Genomic DNA, 14,976 nt, shown 5'->3' with positions numbered 1-14,976 from the left:
ATGCTGTAAACAATTTTCAAAAGTTATGTAATGTAGATTTTACTGGAGTAATCTGTAATGCCAACTTAAAAAGGTAGTCTCATATCACAGTCGAATAACACATCACATTTGTTAAAAAATTTATTGAACAATGATCTGTCACCTGATCCATTTATCCTCTTTTTACCATTAGTAGATTGGAAGCAAAAATTTCTTTTTTTTTTTTTTTTAAGTAGAAAGAAGCAAATCAAAGAGCTTAGCTAACAGTCTTGTGTCCTAAGCGTTTTCAATCAGATAAAAATGGGACCCTATAACAATAAAAGTCTTATTCAGGGTGTGAACTCCTGATTCTTGGATGAATTTAATTAAATTGCATTGTAGTGTCTGATCAATCAATTTCATAGCCAATTACTTTGATGAGACTTGAGTAGCCAATTCACCAGGCTCCTTAACTAGGCAGACAGAAGTCAAAAGAGAATTTCTAGTAGTTGTCAATCAAAAGATTATTCATATTTGAGCAGAATGACTGACTAGATCATAAAAAGCAAAAATAGCAAACTTATAAGGATAACACTTTTTGTAAATATTTGGTCTTTGAAGTTGAGCTCCTTCTTTTTGTATAATTAAGAAAAGCCATAATGACTGTAGGTAATGAAATAGAGTAAAAAACCAGTTTTCTTAGCATATACAACAATGTAATTTCATTATGATTTAAGCAACAATGTTTTAATGTAAATATTATCATTAGTGTTATTATATTTTAATTATTCTTGTTATTACAATTGGTATTTGCATTTCAGGAATGCTAAACAGTTCCACTCATGGGACTGACTGTGATAGCTACTCCTAATACAAATACAAATGATGGTAACTGCTCCAGGAAGCTTTAAATCTAGCTATAAAACCAGAAGGACAAAAAAAGAGGAAAAGTAATGCATAAAATGTATCAGCTTGATGGAAAATATTTTCTGTAGGGTGTCAATTTAATTGTTTTTAAATATAAATATGATGGACCGTGTGATCAAAGGAATGAAGATGTTTGATGAAAAATCTGCCAAGGAGATGAGAGGAGAAAGGAGTCTGGGCTGAATGAGGGGAAAGTTAATCTCTCAGTGATCAATGGAAGATGATAGAGTAGGAGTAGGCTATGAAACTGAAAAAAAAACAGTAATGGTTGATCTGAGAGACAGAAAGAGGTTTAGTTTTCAACTAAAATGATACGCAAAGAGGAAGCTCTGCAAAGCAATATTGTGAATGGAAATGAAAGGGACAAGGTTGCATTTTTCAGAATGAGAATAGTAAAGCTGTGTTGAGTAAGATATGGCAAGATAGTTCAAATTCTAGTGAACTTTCTGGGAATCTGATCCCTTAACCAAGCCTTAAATGATCAGATTTGAATGTCATTTTAACCTTCAGGGAGTACTCATCCCATCTATCTTTAGTAATTTTTAGGATATTTTTCGAAATTTTTAAAATTCTTCTTTGAGGAACAATTTAGATCTGTAAGTAGGTGTTCATGTGTTTCTTACACAGTCCAGATCTGCTGCCATAGGTTATTCAGAAGTTTTATAGTAAGTCTAGTTGATATCTCAAGTGCTCTTCTCTGTTCCTTGTTTAGGGAACCAAAGTTCCTGGCTCAAGGAAGATAGGTGACAATAGTTGGTTCTATTGAATTCCATCTATGCGGTAACTGATGTGTGTTAAAAACATGAGATCCAAGAAAATAATTTCAGAAGTTAAAATACAAGGACAAATACCTTGTAACTACCAGAACCCAGAGCAATGAACTCACTAACTGAAAATTACTCCTGACTTCTCATAATCTAGTAGTAGTAGTTTAAAGAGTCACAGGCTTGTGGAAGATCTTATGGTATACTTTCTTTTAACATAAATAATCCAGGAAGTCGATATGAGTAAAGTTACGCTTGGAATTTTTTAAGTTTTTCTGGGAAATTTAATTATTTGGCCCCTATCTGTGCCCATATGCTTCATGTTTTTGTGGAAAAGCAACTTGTAAAAGAAAAAGCCCTAAATTGTGATTTCCTTTGTAATTTGGCAAGAAAATGGTGCCCCTGTGTAAAACGCAGTGGTCTTCCTGCCAGAGTGCACAGAGTGTACAGAGTGCACAGTTTTGGCATCCATCACACAAATTGCTGAGCTGCTGATGGCTTCACAAAGCAATGCTGATAAATTGTCATTTGTTCATCAGCATTAAATTTCCACTAGAGGGTAGAACCAAAAATGTTATCAGAAAGCTATAGAAAGTTCTGAGATTACACTGATGCTCTGTAACATGTTCTTGGAATAAAATGGTAAAACATAATGGTAAAAAACATTGACAGTTTTCATTGTGTTTATACTTGCATTTTCATAGGACTGTATAATTTAAATCCGGTGCATGCTGAATAGGACAGTTGAATCTTTACTGCTAAAGAAAAGTAAAATAATGAAAATATAAACTAAATAAAATGAAATAAAATACACAACATAAGCATTTTGAAAATAAATATTCAAGTGGAGAAGTAAGCATGCTTGACTTAAAAGTGAGCTATTTTATGTCCAGTAAAGCAATTTTCTGTAGGAAATCACTTCTATCTTGGCTAAGAGATTAAAAAGTGACTTTATAAAATGGAAAGTTTTGCTCAATGTCATAGCTGTGGTGTTTGTTCATGATGTGAGTTTTAATGACATTTTAGCATTTATTATCACACTTAGGTTCACATATAGCAGGCTTCATGTTCAGAACTTTGCTTTATTTCCAAGTATAAGGTTGCATTCAATCAGAAATCTTGCTAAGTTGGAAAGAAAATAGCAATGCTTTTGATTGCTACCTTCAACAGATAAAGAAAAAAAATCTATTTAATTATATCATGTGAGTTGAATATGGAATTCGAAGCAACATCTTAAAAAAAGAGAGAAAAATATCCAAAACTCTCTGAGAATTTCCCAAAGCAGACAGCTACTTTAACCCTGGAGGTTGTCATTTTTTGCTAATAGCAACAAGATATACTGTTTCATGGGATTGTTGCTAGACAGGAGGCTATGATTTATTTAGTGCTCAAAAGCATGTTGAGTGCTTCTCAAGCACATTTTTTTTTTTTTGTAAAAAGAGATACTACTGTGGACTTGAAGAACTTGTCCAGAGCTATAAGAAGATGAAAATGGAGAACCAATACTGCAAAGTTATATTTAAACATAATCAGATGATGGTTTTTGTGCTTGAGATCTTAATGATTCTGCTGAATACATGAATGAATAGAAACAGACATGTAAGAATATATGGTGGAGGTTTGTGGCTATCCTCAGAAGGCATAAATGGGAATGTTAGTTCAGATATTTTTTAGTTTGTATGTTCCTTAAGCATATGTAGAGATGAAATTAACTGTGTATTTAAAGATATTCAAGATGCATGACTGTATAATGATAATATTTCCTGTCAGGAAAGATGATCACACACAAAAAACCACACACACACACAAAACTCCACACATGTGCCCAGGGAACTGTCCTTGAAATATATGGTATTTCTTAAATTCCTCCTTTTTCATCATCCTACTCGCAGTGTGGCTACGCCTTAAGTCATTATTTCTTTTTCTATATTGTCTTGTCAATGAGTATAAACATTTTGGATTAGCAGATTGGAAGTAGCTTAAAGGTATGAAGAAAGTGGCTCACAGTAATTAGATTAATTCATGTCAGAAGAAAAGAAATCCCACATAAAACTAAATTCTATCCTTTCTGTCTAATTCCCAGTTTTCTAAAATGAAAAAATGTTCTGAAATAGCTGTGAGCTCTAGAAAACTTGACCACATAGTTACTGTGGGCAAAACTGTCACCCACTGTCATATGGAATCCTAGATTTTCTACCATGGCTGTAGAAAATATCTAGTTTTCATCACTAACATCTTTGTGAATCACAATGTAGTTATTTTGTTTATCTTTGGAAAACATGGTTAAATCATTGGGGAGAGCAGAAAAGAGGGGAGAGAGAAGGAGTAAGTAGGCAGGTGGTGTAGATCACGACTATAAGCTCCATGGGCTTAAATTTCAAAGACTTGTGTCAGTCAGTCAGTCTGAAAGAGGAAAACCTCCATCTCCCACTCAGTTTGCGAGCAATATCTCTTCCTAGCCTGGTCTTTTGAGGGGAAGTCTAGCTTTGCCTAAAGATTCAAAGACCTTTCAGGAAGAGTTGATTTCAGCTGCCTTTCACTAAACAGTTCTTTCTCCCACTGTTACGAAGCCTTCATTTTCCATAAAACATCTCTCTCCTGGCATGCCAGAGCAGCTTTGTTTCAGCAGGGTGCATGCATACATTGTTCTGATTAACTGGCAGTGTTCAGCTTTCAAACAGATTGAAGGCAGCATAGGAGAGTCTATAATAAGTCGTTCCAGAAACATTTTCACAGAAATGTTCTGGAGAAGATGAAACCAATTGTATTTCCAAGGCCACATCTATAGTGATGTCTTTTGTCATATTTTGAGATGAATGGTACCAAAAGAATATTATTTCACAAGATCACCATGCAATAAATGAAAGCCAACTCACTCCTACTCTTTTACAAGAATCTTTCTACATGTTTTCAAATATTCAAATGCTAAGTTTCCTATATCTGTTGTATTGTAGTCATGGTATTGGAGAAAAAAATTTGCTTGTTTAATTTTTATCAGTTCCTTATTACTGTTGTTTTCTATGGAAATATAGGAATGGCATGTATTATATAATTCCCATTCTCTCTTCGGTTCAGAACACAAACAGTTGGGTGTACATTGCAGTTTCTCTTTGAAATCTTTGATCTGTCACAAGAACCAAGCAAGATTCACGTGAATAGCTCCACTGCCAATGATCTAATGTACTTCTGTCACCCTTTTACTCACTGATCCAGACCTTCAGCTGATGTAATCTGGCAATAGTTCCATTGAAGTCAGTGGAGCTCTGCCAATTCATGTTGCTGAGGATAAGTCCTATTAAGTGTTATGCTGTGCCATGAATTGTCCTCATCAATTTCAGCAACTCTGCATGCTGAATATGGGTCATATTGTGAGTATTTTATTCCCATGATTAGTAATTTTTTATTTTTTTTTTTTTACACAGATAATCCCATACTGATGTGAGATAAGTCCGTCATATAGCTGGCTTCCCAGTATGAGTTGGAATCATAGAATCATAGAATCGTCTGGTTGGAAGAGACCTTCAAGATCATCGAGTCCAAACATTCACCCTGCACTGTCAGGGTCCCTAAACCATGTTGCTCAACACCAAATCCACACGTTTTTTAAACACCTCCAGGGATGAGGACTCCACCACCTCCCTGGGCAGCCTGTTCCAATACTTCACAACCCTCTCTGTAAAGAAATTTTTCCTGATATCTAACCTAAATTTCCCCTGGTGTAACTTGAGGCCGTTCCCTCTTGTCCTGTCATTCATAATGTGGGAGAAGAAACCGACCCCCATCTCCTTACAACTTCCTTTCAGGTAATTGTAGAGAGTGATAAGGTCCCTCCTGACCCTCCTCTTCTCCAGACTAAACAGTCCCAGCTCCGTCAGCCACTCCTCATAGGACAAGTTCTTTAAACCCTTCACCAGTTTTGTTGCCCTTCTCTGAACCTGCTCCAGCACCTCAATGTCCTTCTTGAAATGAGGGGCCCAAAACTGGACACAGTACTCAAGGTGTGGCCTCACCAGTGCTGAGTATAGGGAAGATCACAAGAACGGCCCAAAGTAATACTTAAATAGATAATAACTAAAGCAGAACACAGACGTAAATAATTTTTTCAATTACAGTGTGTGAGATCAGAATCTGGCTAAGACTGTTAAATATTGACAACTTGATGTGTAAATCAAGATTCAACAACAATGAAAAAGTACATCATAATCTTTATTTATAAATAGCATAGCAAGGTAGTTAAATAAATAAAAAACTCACAATGTTAATATAAAAAACTGTAGGTAGGTAAAAAGATAGAAGGTAAAATAGAAAGTAAAATAAAAGATTAATCTGCTAAATAAAAACATATACTATCTTAAAAAATCTTTACAAAGGAGCAATACAGTACCTGATAAAGCTTGTTGAAAGTATATTTAAACCATTTCAAGTTTTCTAAAGTTAATAAATGAGCTACTGAATAGGTTAATGATTTACAAATCATTGACAGAATATTGTCCTGAATTACAGACTTGTCAAGAATGTTTTATGGGTGTGAGTTTGTGGTAGTATAATGGATTGTCTTGTTTATGCCTGTATTTCTGCATTAGGGCTCTGATTTAGTAGAATTTTAATTAATTTTTTTTTCTAATAGGATAGATTTATCACTATCTATCACTATTTGTAAGAAAGACCTTAATGCTCACATCAAAGCTCATACACTGAAAAACAATGGACAAAAGGTGAAATCTGTGTCTCATAACACCTACCTTTCAAACAAGCATGTAGACAATAGCCTCTTTGCAAGAAAGAGAGATTTTTTTCTTGTACAGTGTACTAGCTGTGTAAATTTTTAATGCAATACAAAAGACTGAGTGCATTGTCTATTATTAATAATATATAAAGAATCTTTTTAGCTATCTGCAAATTTACTGCAGATAGCAACATAGAAATGGTCTCTCATATGACTGTGTGGATAAACATTTCTAATTCTAGATTCTTAGGAGAACGCTTCTCTGTAGTTAGTAGGCTCTTTGTTGGATGTTACATCCGACTTTCTTTTGATTTAGATGCAATTTTTCTGTTCTGAGATAAAACAGCATGGGGCTACTGGTCTGGGTTCAGCCAAAGCAGAAGGCAGTTTACTACAGCATGAAGAGGCATGAGATCTGTCCCCAGAGAAAGGGGATATTTCAGTCTACCTGAACTAGATAGTAAACTGTTCAATCTTGTAGAAATAGAATGGTTAAAAAAACTGCTATCAGCAGCTTCAGTCTTCCCATGATTGCTGTCAGCTTGTGTTAAGGTGTGTGAGTGAGCAAATGACAACTCCTCTTCTCCACACCACTCTCAGGCTTGGACTTGAAAGTCGTTGCTTCTCCCCTGTGTATGTGAACCCTATACCCAGAAAAGTTTTTTTGTTTTGAGTTTTTTGTTTGAAGCATCCTTATCATCCATTCCATACTGGTGAATGGTTTAATACTGTTCTGATGACACACTCATGCCCACAAATCTTGGGATAACTTATGTCAGTTTCAGGGCTCCTCTAGTCACAGTAAATTAGAAAAGTCTTTTTTTTTTTTTTTGTGCTGTGCCCACTTATGTCAGTGGTTTAGCTAACATTGAAAACCAGGCAAATTAGTTCTTCTGTGAGAGGCTAATCTTAAAACCAGACTGACTCCTCCATACTTTTCTCAATTTTTATAGCTTCCTTGCCTTTTACTTAATCACGTATCTTTTCTCGTTTCTGTTTTCCTCTGTTAGAATTCCTGAGTTTTTTCCTCTGCTGTTAGCAATAGTTTTCAAAGAACATGTGAGCCAGGAATAGTTTCCATTATGTCTAATTTTGCCTTTTGCATGTTGAGCTTTCAGTACCATGTGCTAATCATCTATTTTCCCCTTCCAGTGGCACATTTACCAATTCTGAGGACAGTGTTGTGTTACGATGTTAAAAGATCGTGGAGTTGAAATGTCCCAGCATGAAGCTGCAAATATGACAGAAGGCAAGAGAAAATAGTAAAACTAGTTTGCAACAGGAACACTATTTCCTTCCTTGCACCAAGAGTCATACTAGCCCTGCTATACTACTAGTCCAGGCACCTTGGTTTCAACTACCTGGATGTGGACCTGCTTGGCTCTGACATGTAAGACGTGTTTTTCCTGTAGCCACTGAAGAACACACAAGAAACAGTGATCAAGTACATAAGAACGTCCAAAGCTTTTCTTGCAGGGCATCTCAAAAAACTGAAAAGTGGGCAGGAGATATAAGTAATCTGAAATATCCTTGTAGTCTCTACATGCCATATGACATTCTTGACACCTACAAGAGTAATATGGGGAAAATTCCCTCGTTCTTTAGTTATTTCTTCTTCTCAGGGAACAACTGAAATACAGAAAATATTGATGAGACCTGCTCTGGTTCTGTCTGGACTGACAGCTTTGTTGTCTGTGAGGTTGTTCATGAACCTTGTAACAGAGAGCTGCTCCTCCCCTCTCCAGTGAGTCCAGACCCGCTCATCTAGTCCCAGAACATCTGGAGGAGACTTGTGGCTGTCAATGTTTCAGCTATTGGCTTGTTCACTCAAGCAGACCCTTGTTTAGAAAGTTTTCTTATGTGACCTCATATATAAAGTCTACAGGGTATGAAAGTACTGTAGCACTCTTGGAGTTCGCCTGACTTAGAGCTGAAAAACAGAAACAGTGGTTTAGATTTGGATCTTTTATTATTTAGTGGAAGCAGAAAATATGCAGAGAACTGTTTAGCCTTTTCCAGGGTGCTAGAGGAATGGCAGAATCATACTGTCCTCTTTAGCCTTCTCTATTAACTCTGTTTAGGAGTTGTGTATCTCCATTATTTATCCAGATAAAGAAGAATTAGGGAGAAAGGCAAACTTTTATGGTAAACTGCTGGATCTTTCAGGGATTTTAATAAGGCCAATCTTAGCTTATGTGAGCTTTAAGGCAGAAGACTTGTTTATTTGCTTATCCTCAGATGGCTGGCTACCGGTACAAGCACAAGCCTGTTTCAGGTCATTGACTGAGCACTTCTGGTTATCCTGGACGGGTGGTAAATCAAGACCTTGTGATTATATTGACTCTATTTTTCTTTAGAGAGTTTTTGTTTAACACTTCTAATTAGCAGTCTTTATGTTAAAGAATAGAGCTATCAGCAAGATATTGTGATACTGGATCGGCATATCCAGCATCTTCAAATGAAGTCAGGGAACAGGCCACTATGGGGCTTCTGGCTTAGCATGTCCTCTCACTCGAGAGAAAACGTGGTACAAAATGTGAACAGCATTTGCTACATGATATTTGTGCCCAGCATTGGCTTTCGTCACGTGTTTGTATTCTGCTGCATATCATATAAAGACTTGCAGCCCAAGGCTGATTTGTGTTTTAAAGACTGAGAGTGAGAGCAAGTCTGCTCAGTCTCATACAAACCAAAAAACTTTCTCTTTTTTTCCACAGGAAGTAGACTGCCAACATCCTGGGGCAAGAACGTCTTTCTGGTCTATTCTGCACAGTGCTTAGGAAATGGGATGCTGACCCAGGACAGTGGTTTTCAATCTATGGGACTCAGACACTCAGGTCCACAGAAAATGACCAGAATAGGAAGTGCCCTTTATACCAGCTTATGAATCTCAAATTCATACAGAGATCTCCACTGAGTATTTATTTTGTACATTTAAAACTGAAGTAAGCTTTAAAACCACTGATTCAGGCTTAACATCTGTGAACGTGATCTCAACATTGAAAAATAACATCTCAGAGACAATCTATTTTGTGTTTTGCTGGGTAGATTCCTCTAGAAAGTCAGCAGTCAGATAAACTCACTGTCTGATCATCAGTCAGTGTGGACAGATTCTAGACTGTTTTAGTACTTTGCTAGACTTTAAGATAACAGAGGAAAATTACCAGCGTACTAAAGAGGAATCTGTAGCGTTCATTGCGACAACAGCACTGCAAATTAATGAGCTGAAATGTCTGGTATATCAACTTTCCTCAAATAACTTTGTAATGATGATTTTACAGATTAGTTCTAGCACTGACATCTTAGGCAAATTTCACTGCTTACAGTAGCCCTTCAGGGCTATTTAGTGAGTCACTGCTACAGAGATACTACTTTTTTTTTTCTTCTTCTTAGAATAAACACTTAAACACTTTGTTGAACTCCTGCGGAACAGTTACCATAAAACATTTAATGAACGGAGATTGTGTTGCCATCTAATTGGAGAAAATAGTCCTGCAGTTATACATAAAAGTTTTTTGGCTTTGAAATGATCTGAAATATAAGGACACTAAAGCATTAGATTTACAGTATATTCATACCTACAGCATTCAGCATAAATGAAAACATGAAATAAGGGCTTTTCTGTTACCAAAATGAACCCTTAAACAACATTGAAATAATTTCTCGGAATATAAATTAGTTGTTCTTCTTTGTGCATAATAATTTAATTATTATATATTGATCATAATACAGAAACTAACAAAAGACCATCATAGTTATAACACATTTATTCACCTAGTAGGTACTATACATCCACCTGCACACATAATTCTAGTCTTTTGACTTTGGAGTTATTGCTATAGATATGTTATATAACCATTAATTTAGGATATATTCTTTCTACTCGCAGGACTTTGTTAATTTTTTAATTGTCTCATCTTCTTTACGAGGACAAGCTAAAAGATTTCAAGGGAAACTTTTGTTTGGAAACACTTCAGTTTTCCACTTACAGAGCAGTGTTCTGGAAGTTCTCTTTTACAGTTCCTGCAATATCACACGGGGTCTTTATGTTTGGAGGTTACCAGAAGTGCAAAAGTCCAAGTCAATGAGATAGCACCAACAGTGAGGTGATTCGAAGATAGCAAACAGGAATTATATACAAAACCTCAACAAGCTTATCTAATCTACCCAGCTGATCAACAGGAGAAAGAATCTGTTTCCTATCCTTCCCCTCCTCCAGAGAAAATCATATACTCAGAAGATTTCTTTACCTAGAGACAAAACTGATTTTTTTTTTCTGAAGAAGAAAAACCAAGTGTATTTTTTAAAAACATGACTTAGAATGTCTCTTTCTTTTTCCTACTGTCCTTGAAACTGCATATTGGCTATTTGCTGTCTGAAAGAAAATAAACTGCACCTAGTTTAATTCTCAGTTATCATGTCTGAGTGTTTCATATTACCCCATGTGATTTAGTCGAATTTTGTCCTAGCTGCTATGGTAGAAAAGGTCAGTCAGTTTCTGATATGACCTCATTTTGTGAACTGAAGCTTGAAATGATAATTAATGATAATTAATGAACAACAGAAATATACTTGCACGTAGTAAACATAGTGCTTGAAAGTCGTTCATAATATTACAAAGTCTGGCAATTTTTTTATATATTGTAGACAAATTAAAGTAAAGCAAATCTCAAGAGTTGCCTTGTTATAATTTTGGTATTCAGCATTATCCTTTAGTAATGCTGTTGTGTTTTCTTGACCTTAAACAGCACTACACTGTATAAACGCACCTGAGAATACAGATCCCAGCTTCTACCCTGTACTGCACATTCCCTGCCCATGATTAGTGGCTCTGTTTTTCCCCTGCTAACATATTCTTATTACTGGAAAGAAGGACTTTTGGTAACAGTATTTCAAAATCCTCTCAAAAATTGTTAGCCCAAATACACTTAGGTGTTTCACAATTTATTTACTTTTTAATAACTGTGACACACCAATACTTGCAAAGCAGTTGAGTTACGAACCATTTGGGATGAAGGAATATAACTCAAGGGCATTCAGTAAATTTCAAGTACATCTAGGAATAGATGAAAAGAAAGGGAAGAATATGGACACTAATTAAAGATTAATTTAAATGAGAAATGCCTTGACAAGCTCTTTTGTGGAAGAAAAGAGATGTTGGCATGAAGGAAAGGAAGGCTGCCTGAGGTAGAATGCTACAATATGAAACTTGAACTGATGGCAGCTTCTAACGCTTAACATCATTTGCAGCATCACCCCACCTGCTTCAAAATGAGCAGATGCTTCTCTGCAGAAAAGTAATTATCCTCAAGCTCATGCTATGTTTGTGGTGAGCTGACTGTTCAATTCACATGAGCCCAAGGTTTTGTATTTTGCACAGCTTTATTTAATCACATCCTGTGTTCACATTCAGTGCTAAATTAAGGCTGCAGAAAAGGCCTTTCTTTCCTCTCTGAAAGTCTGATCATTTTTACTAGCATCAGGGAGAAGAAATGAACATCAGCATAGTTCTGACACCAAGAAATCTGTCTGTCTCTCTGACCCCCCTAATCTCTTTCATATCTCTATACTTTTGTTATCATGGAATCCAAAGAACATCACAAAAAATATCAAAAGATTCTTCAACTACATAAATAACAAAAAGGAGGGAGAATGGAATGCAGATAAAAGATGAAGGTGGCTCCCAAAAGCAATCACTACTTTGCCTCATTTTCTGATAAAAGCAATGATACTGAATGTGGCAGAAAGGCAGGAAGGCTTGTGAGAACAGGGGCAAGGAAACAGAAATAACAACAGAGGTGGAAACGAAGCTTACATTGCTTAGTGCACTGAGGGCAGGGAGCCTCAGTAAGCTCTGCACCTGAGCTGACAAAGAAATGCTCAGGCCTGACAACATTTTTTTTTAATAAATCTATAAACTGTAGGGTGATACTTCTCAGCTGGAAGTAATGGGTGCAGCATTTCTTTTGAATAGAGAGGGATGGGAAGGAGAAGGAAGGGAAAGACTGAGACAAAACCTTGTGCTTGGGATTGCCGTGACTCATTCATTTCATATTATGTTTTTGAAAATGACTATTTCTTGAAAAGTGTATGCTAATAAAATGTACTGATGAGAAAGTAAGTCAAGAAGGATTATTAACACAGGAAGATCAGATAGAACAGGGGACTTTGAGTGCTGGAATTCTAAAATTGAGAATAAATGCAGTCAGTGAAAGTACAAGATGGTATATGTATAATGAAGTTTTTTGTTATAACCTGAGAGTTCATCTGCTGAAAATGACTGAGGAATAGAAAGGCCAAACTGGACAAGTCCATCACAAAAAAGTCCCACATGAGACATCAAAGTAATGTAGCTACAAAAACTCACTTTTTACCCCAGAGCAAAGTGTTTCTGGAAGAGACTGAAAATACAAGCCAGTGTATTTATTTTTGCAGCTGTGCCTGAGAATGAGCCTAGGACAGGGTTATACCCACTGTCTCAGTGCCGGCGGAGCTAGCATGCAATTGCAAAGATCTGTTTTTGTAGATGTGTTTTAAATATTCTTGGCCTTAAAAGAGGAAATCCTTCTGCCTACTAGCCTCCTCCCAACTCAGAAATCACAAACTAGAGCCAAGGGAAAGAAAACTGGCAAGAGCAAATAGGAAGAAGTGACAGAAGACTACTGATCATTTGACAACAGCAGGAAAAAGAGGAAGGTGTTTTGATGCTATTTGCAAAAACTATTAAGACTTGTGGCCTTTACTGAAGAAATACCTTTTGACCTGTCTTTCCATCCACCTCTACAAAAGCAAAAACTCCATGTACCCCACAGAAACACTTGGAAAAATAAGATGAAACTAATTTAGATATGTACTGTCATTCCAGGAGTCTAATAAGACTCTTGCTGTCATAAGCAGAGAGTTCAGAAAAAGGTTAGAAATAGAAATAAACTGCATTCATTCAGGTATTTCTTTTAGAAAAGGGCTTTACTGACAGTCCATTTCTGGGAAACTCCAAAGTATTTGCATGTTTTTTCTTGTATTGTAACTGACTATACTTCTTCCATATCATAATATTTCCTGGTGTTATCTGGATGTATTTTAATTCAAGCCTGACATTTCTTCCTTGCAAAAAGTTATTAAATATTTATGGGATTATACCTGTATGTTTCAGCTGTGATACAGGGATTTAAGAACAGTTTGGCAGATGGATGTCATACATGGTCCAGTGAAAGGTCAGCGTCAAGTGAAAGGCATCTCATTTATGCCATCTGTTTCCCTCTAACAATCAGAAAAATACAGGAATTACTTTTTCACTGTTTTATTGTTTGGTTCAATTCTCATTTCAGCTTGATTGGAAAGTCTTTGCATTCTTTCAGAACACAATGTTCTGGGGCACAAGCTCGTTGCTCTCTTCCTGGCAGGGTAACAACTTGTTAAGAAGCAGTTATGCAATGTGCAAACTACTTATAAATTGTGTAAATAAAGGAAAAACAATTGAGACATATGTAGAAGGGATTGAATTCCAGCACTGGAGACACTGTTATTTATTTTCAATGCTTAAAGCCCATCAATATCATTGGAATTATAAGAAAGATTATCTAGGGATGACTTCCTGACATATGCAAATTAACCTAACCGTATAGCTGTTAATATATCTTCAGTCTAAAACTATAACCTGAAAGCATTTGGTATGCTGTTCGTCAGGCAGATTTTTGTTGCACTGGGATACATGAGTTCTGAGGGACTCCATGCTTTTCACAGGAAAAGGAAATTCTTACCCTCATTGCAGTACTGCAGCTGTTTCCTTGTCTGCTTGCAAGAAGCATCTCTTCTGGACAGAAGAAGAAAGTCAGCAATGGGAACTTTATATCTTTGTAAATAGAGAGATTTGGAACACTTATGAAATAGAAGTGCTCTGACACTTTCAAAGCACTGTTTGATGTTACTTGACTAGCATTCATTAACAAAGAGCTCATAAGATCAAACCATGTTTTAACTATGTTGGAGCTATAGTTCTACTGCTTTCTACCTCCAACATGATCATTTTGTATAATGTAGGTGGGATCTAAAGGAATCTCAAAATATCACTAATCACAGTGGATAAAGAAAGGAGATCAGAAGCAGAAAGAGAATAGCAAGAAAGTAGAATGAGTAATAGAAAAGAAGGAAATTATCTGCTACAAAATTGCAATGCACTCATCTGTTTTTTGGGGTTTTTTTGTTTGTCTGTTTTGTTGGGGTTTTTTTTCGGAATAAAATGCCTAATTTTGCTTAAGCACAAACTTTATATTCCAGGGAACTGAAAGAAAAAAAAATCAAAAGTGGAAAATCAACATAATTTTTCCAAAAGCTCCCCTGCAAATCTTTCCTCACATGTATAGACCAAAAACATTAATTATACTAACACACACTAACTGACTGCCATGGGGATGAGTTTCTATCAAGATGAGATTTATCGATAATTTCTGTCATAACCCTAAAGCTTAAACTTGTAAACTACTCGCTGTTGTATCCTCTCAAGAGTCACATTATGAAAGATTCCCAACAAAAGTTCTGGGTACATGGGGAACTGGAAATCTACTAACTGTCATCATTCCCTAACACAGTTTTTCAGCCCTT

This window comes from Tauraco erythrolophus, chromosome 1, assembly GCF_009769465.1.
Source record: "Tauraco erythrolophus isolate bTauEry1 chromosome 1, bTauEry1.pri, whole genome shotgun sequence".
Classification (NCBI taxonomy): Eukaryota; Metazoa; Chordata; class Aves; order Musophagiformes; family Musophagidae; genus Tauraco; species Tauraco erythrolophus.
Note: the sequence above shows the minus strand (reverse complement) of the source record.